The sequence below is a fragment of the Podarcis pityusensis genome (assembly GCF_964106645.2).
Source record: "Podarcis pityusensis genome assembly, chromosome: 16".
NCBI lineage: Eukaryota > Metazoa > Chordata > Lepidosauria > Squamata > Lacertidae > Podarcis > Podarcis pityusensis.
In genome coordinates, this window is record NC_138041.1 from 14,263,168 (window position 1) to 14,269,712 (window position 6,545).

Genomic DNA, 6,545 nt, shown 5'->3' on the forward strand with positions numbered 1-6,545 from the left:
GATTGATTGAATTTATATACTGCCCTATACCCAGAGGTCTCAGGGCAGCTCACAGAACAAAATCAAAATACAAAACCACAAAATATATAATTAAAGTAAAAGCACATCCCAGTAACCCCTTTTGAGCATAAGGGTGCGGAGGGAGAGGTGAAGGCAGAACCCCTGTGAGGCTGTTTCCAGGTTTGAATGAGTCCTCAGTGGACTCTCCTTCTTCCCCAGAGATCCCTTCTCCTGCCTATGGCTATTCCTGGCTAGAGCAATAGATGGTATCAGGCCATTTAAGATTTCGGACAGTGCCCTCACAATGCCTGATGCTTCCACTGTTCTGGAGCATAGTGGGAAATATAGATTCACATGCAGCAGCCACTTGGCCCAGGACAAGCATCAGCTCCTCAAAGCCCTCCACTCCCAATAGTTGCCCGAGACGTCTGCATGCTGACACTGGGGCCTGAATTCATGTCACATGTGGAACTGGGCTGCCCATCTATTAGGTTCTCTGTTTTGAGACGTGGGCTGGGGGAGAATTTAATTCCGCTCAAACTGAAATGTAAATCTTCCCAATCCACAGTGATGCACAGTGTGGAGGGAGTAGATGGAGAGAAGTTTTTCTCCCTCTCATAATGCTGTAACATGGGGTTATCCAGCGAAGCTGGAGAGAGGGAGGCCAGACAACAAGAAGTCCTTCTTCACCTTAGACCTATCTTTTGGGTTCTGGGGTGCTGCGGACGAGGAGCAAGCGCCCTCAAGGTCTGAACCAAAGTTTGGTTTCAGGAAGCCACAGTCATCTGCCATAAAACTTTGAAATAAGCTGAAATACAGTGACAGCCCCTACAGTTGCTGAGTAGTTTTGATTTCTGAAAACCTTTTTTGTTCCTTGCCAGTTATTATTATTATTATTATCATGATCATCGCTCTACCTCTTGGGTTTAGCTGAATTTGGACCGGGAGCAGGTTCCCTCCTGTGAAAGCAGATTTCCTCATATGACTTCTGATATCTTGTGTATCCCTGCTGAAATCCAAGAAAGCCTTTGTGACCCTTTTCGTTTTATTTTATTTGAAGTCCTGCGAGTCAGTATCAAGTCTCATTATTTGCTCCACTGATATCTATGGTTGTCTTTTTATTTGGCATACTCCCTGTTCCGAGTTACTTGTGTTTTCTGTTGGACTAAACTGGAATGTGGAAGATAAGAATGAAAAAGACACTCCACATGGCATAAAACATAGGAGATAGGCATGAAAGAACATGAATACTCTCTATGTTGGGCTTCTCAAGGCTGAGGCTGGTGATTTCTGCTCTAGATAGCAGCACAGCTGGTGACTATTATCCTTCTTTATAACATAAACACCAACATGAGAATTTAATTCTCGGGTTGTCTGGGGCAGGTCATGAAGTAGAAGAGATTGCTTTGAATCAATGCATAGTTCACACCAAAGCTTCCTTTATATTTAGATGGAATTTTGAATATATTTTGTCTGTCTCTAGATTTCACTTCCCTTTTGTTTTTCCAATTCTGTTATTCTGTGATCATATTGTGGTTTGTTGTACCATCTCATACAACACTGTTGAGAACATAAACTTTGGGTCGTTCTCCTTTGAGTTTTACATTGGGCTAAGTTGGCTTTAAAATCCTTTCCAAGTTTCAGAAGCTAGCCTGGGGGAACATAGGAAGCTGCCTTCTACTGAGACAGACCATTGGTCCATCTAACTCAGTACTGCCTGCACTGACTGGCAGCAGCTCTCCAGGGTTTCAGACAGGGAGTCTCTCCCAGCCCTACCCGGAGATGGCGGGGATTGAACCTGGGACCTTCTGCATGCAAAGCAGAATGCACTGCAAGCACTGTATAGATCGGTAGTTCCCAAACCTTTGTGGGCCACTGACCCCTTGGTTCCATAAACTCATTGCAGGTGCCCTCTACCGTACCTGCCAAAAAGCATTTCTTCAAAATGACGGTTTGCACGCCTCATTAAGGAAGACAATAACCAAACAGTAACAATGAATTACAATGTTTTTTCAAAAGCCAGCTAAAACCATCTTGTTTAATTGATCCAGTGATACCCGCTTTTCATGAGAAGTCATTTAGACCTCCAGTGCCTCCTTGCCACCCCCTTGCCTGTTAGCACCCCCCTTGGTAATCCCACTGCCCCCTTTAGGAACCATCGGTTTAGACCTTTCCTTATAGGGTCTCCTCTTCTAACTCTTTTTCAACCAAGCTTTGCATCGCCTCTTTTGTGGTTCTCTCTGTACTATTTGGAAGGGCTCATCTTTCCACCCTGTCTGCTGGGGGGAAGCAGGCGGTCAGCTCCTCGAGCCGCAAGGACAGCCTGCCTCTGTTGCTTTGAGTGTTATTTCTCCATCTGTGTGGTTTTTCTTTTATTTGCACCTTTTGAACACAGAGGTGTGAAGAAGCAAGTTCCATACCTAACCACACTCTCCACCAGTCACCCTCTTTATGAGAAGGTGCTAAGCTGCTCAGGAAGAGGCACCTGTTTCTAAACTTCCCTGACTGTTTTAGCATGAACACCTGCTTTTATTTTCTCATCTGACTGCAGTTGCCTTCAGGGCCAGGTCCTGAGGCTGGCAAGGCTGGGCATTCACCTTAACACTGCATTTACATGTGTTCATGGCACATGTGCACCACTGCAAACCCAGTAATGGCATGAAAAGGGGTAAAAAAGAGTGCAAAAACAGCACCTAGCAATCCCACAAGCCTTTGCATGGACTTTGAGGCCTGTGGAGAGTTGGAGCAAGGAGGTTTGGAGGGAATGAATATGGCAATTGCAGGCTTTCTCAATGGTGCTCCATACAATAATAATAATTTTATTATGTATACCCCGCCCATCTGACTGAGTTGCCCTAGCCACTCTGGGCAGCTTCCAACACATATAAAAACATAACAAAACGTCAAACATTTCAAACTTCCCGGTACAGGGCTGCCTTCAGATGTCTTCTAAAAGTTGTGTAGTTCTTTACTTCCTTCACATCTGGTGTGAGGGTGTTCCACAGGGAGGGTGCCACTGCCGAGAAGGCCCTCTGCAATTTCACTTAAACGTGCAGTGCCTCCAAATGGCTGTTTTATCATTTCCACTTTGCTCCAAGTGTCCAAGAAGAGTGGGTGCAGTCTCATTCAGAGACAGGGAGCATTTGTCTCTCCAGGTGTAGCTGGACTCCAACTCCCATCAGCCTAGCCCAGGGATGATAGGAGTTGTAGTCCAGCAACAAGGTTTTCCCTTTCCTGCACCCGCCCAATAGAATTCTCAAGTTGTGCGGGAGAGAGAGGCGGTTGCATGCACCCCATCAAGCTACAGTCATTTGAAATGTTTGGAAACATTTCAGTGGAAAGTTGTCCAAATGAATGCATAAGCAGCCTGAAAATTCATTTGCACTGTGGACTGGGCAATGAGTTTTTGCTAAAGCAGCTGGTGCATTGCATTCCTCTGCTGCACAATTTTAATATTTGCCTGTCCACTATTGGACACAACATTGGGTAGAGCCCAGGAATCCCAATAAAACAGCCCCCTCTTAAATTTGTTGCAAAAATAGAAGCGCTTAGAGACATTATGTTTCCCGAGTCTACTGGTTTATTGAGCGAGCATCTGCAGCCTCTTTCATCAGATGCACAAAGAGTGGGATTTACATAGAAGTCCTCTCTGGATGGAAGACAGAGTGGGGGGGCCTGCAAATGGTAGTCTACTCTGCAAAGACCAAATTCACATTGTTTCGGCCACTTTTGCCTCTGGAACTGCTCACCAGTGGCTCGTGGCCCCCTGATATCTGCAAAGAAGGGAGGGCGGCCCTTGAACTGGGAAAAAAGTTTCCCCACTCTGACAGATGGGGAGAAATTGCATTCCATCTACTCTCTTAATCTGCACTTTCTGAAACATTAAAAAGGTAAAGGTAAAGGTACCCCTGCCCGTACGGGCCAGTCGTGTCTGACTCTAGGGTTGTACGCCCATCTCCCTTAAGAGGCCGGGGGCCAGCGCTGTCCAGAGACACTTCCGGGTCATGTGGCCAGCGTGACGAAGCTGCTCTGGCGAGCCAGCACCAGCACAGCACACGGAAACGCCGTTTACCTTCCCGCTATAAAGTGGTCCCTATTTATCTACTTGCACTTAAGGGTGCTTTCGAACTGCTAGGTGGGCAGGAGCTGGGACCGAAAGACGGGAGCTCACCCCGCCGCGGGGATTCGAACCGCCGACCATATGATCGGCAGGTCCTAGGCACTGAGGTTTTACCCACAGCGCCACCCGTGTCCCTTCTGAAACATTACATGATTCAAAACACAGCCATCCTTCAAAATTCACACATCTCCAAAGCCACAGTGCAGTTCTTTGGCCAAGTAACGTTTACAGAAATGCACATGCTAATTTTAGGTGAACAATCAACATATCAACACACCCACACACACACCCGGAATGAATGATATTTTAGGGAAGTGCTTTGCGAAAATGTGCCGTATTAGGCAAAATCTTATAGACATATGTATATTTTTGGGAATGCACTACGATGTTGATGGATTTTCATGTAGCCTTTGAAAAGAAAAAACCAAACTGATGTGAACTGAAGTGAAGGTTGTGGAAAGATGAGAAAATGACATTGACAAGCTGCCCCACTCCTGGTAATACACACTGGGGTTCTCGGCTCACACTCCAGCAGGGCACCTGTGTTTTCAAGAGCAGCGGGGGGGGGGGGATTTGTGGGAAAGGGTCTTATTTTATGGTATGACCTTTGCAACTGTTAAAGGCATGACAGATGTTGAGGGCAGGGAGTGGCAACCCCAAGCGGCGTGAGATGGCAGAAAAGAAACCAACTTCATGCACAGAGAGAGCGAAAGGTAACATGAAATACCAGAAACAGCTCATGACATTTGCATGTGAAATATGAATGCAAGGGAGAATCAAAACAGAAACTGCATTTGCTGGAAGCTGAAACTCTTCATGCAGGCCCATTTCTGTAATGCCCCATAAAGAAAGAAGAGTGAAACATACACACAGCCCACTATTTTCTGAATCACTACCTTAAAACCTGCCAACATGGGGAAATTCAGTGCATTTCAGGTCCCATCTGCAATATGAATTTAAAGCAGTATTGTACCACTTTAAATAGTCATGGCTTCCCCCCAAGAATTCTGGGAGCTGTAGTTTGTTAAGGGTATTCAGGCCCCTATCCCCCCCCCCCCGAGTACAATTTCCAGTGATCCATGGCAAGAGGGTCTGATTGTTAACCTACTCTGAGAACTGTAGCTCCATGAGTGGAATGGGGGGGTCTTCCTAACAACTCTCAGCACCTTTTACCAACTACAACTCCCATAATTCTTTGGGCGATAATGTGATTGTTTAAAGTGGTATAATACTGCTTTAAAAGTATAGTGCAGATGGGGCCACAGTCTTCATTAAAAAAAAAAAAAATCCCATAATTGTAAGAATAGACTGTAAAAAACATTTGGGGATACAAGATTGCAAGCAAATTCTATGAATTAGATGAAGGGTAGAAAAATGGAATTGTCTGGGGGAAATGCAATTACTTCCTACCTCCCTCTGCATGTGTTTGTTTTAAATTATGCTTCTATTTCTCCCTTCTCATCCCCATGCAAGAAGGAGACAAACACGGTTCTCTACCCTCCCCTTTTATCTTTCTCTGCAGGGTAGTTTAGGCTGAGAGTGTGTCACTGGCCCACGGTCACTCTGAGCTTCATAGCAATTTAAACATAGCTCCACCCTAGGAATGCAGGAGAAAATCAGCTGTTTGCATTTGAACAAGAAAACAACCTGATTTTCACCTTCAAAACATCATGCCAAAGGGAATCCTTCAGTCAAGAGTTTTCTGAAATTTCAACCACTGTCTACCAAATTGCTTATAACAGAGGAAAGTAAGAATGCATCCGGTGGGGGGCGGGAAACATAATGCAAGGCTTCATTGAGGACAATTGCTTGCAAAGGTGGAAATATATTGGGACGAATTCTGACTAATTTAACAAGTTCTTTTTTATGTCAAATCATTGCAGAAATGTGGAGAGCTAAATTAAGTTTGAAAAAATCAGAAACAGAGAAACCCAAAATAGACGGATATATCCCTCCCCAGTCCCAACATTTCAGCCACCCCACTGGGTCTTGGTCCCCAATTCTTCAGTATATATTTGTCCTCTTAGGGCAAATTAACCTCATTTCAAATGCCACCTGCAAGCAATCTGTTCAGAGACCTATGTGAAGAGCAGCCTGTTCTCCCCCCACTAGGGGTCAGCAAGACCGAGAAGCAGTTTGGTCCTATCCCATTTTGGCTCTCACCCGGGCCATGACTCACAAAGGCTATAAATTGAGGCAATAGATGTACCTTTCCCTGTTTATCTGTTTGTTTTGTAACACACACAGAAAAAAACTTTAATAAACATGAATACTATGAAACTAATGAAGCTTAAGCTCCCAGAGGGATTAGAAGCGACTTTTGTTCACATTGCTTTAAACAATTGCTTTAAGAAGTGCATTCTGTATGCATATAACACTTTCCTAATTTCCCCTTATTTTCATCCCTGCAATAACTCAAAAACAA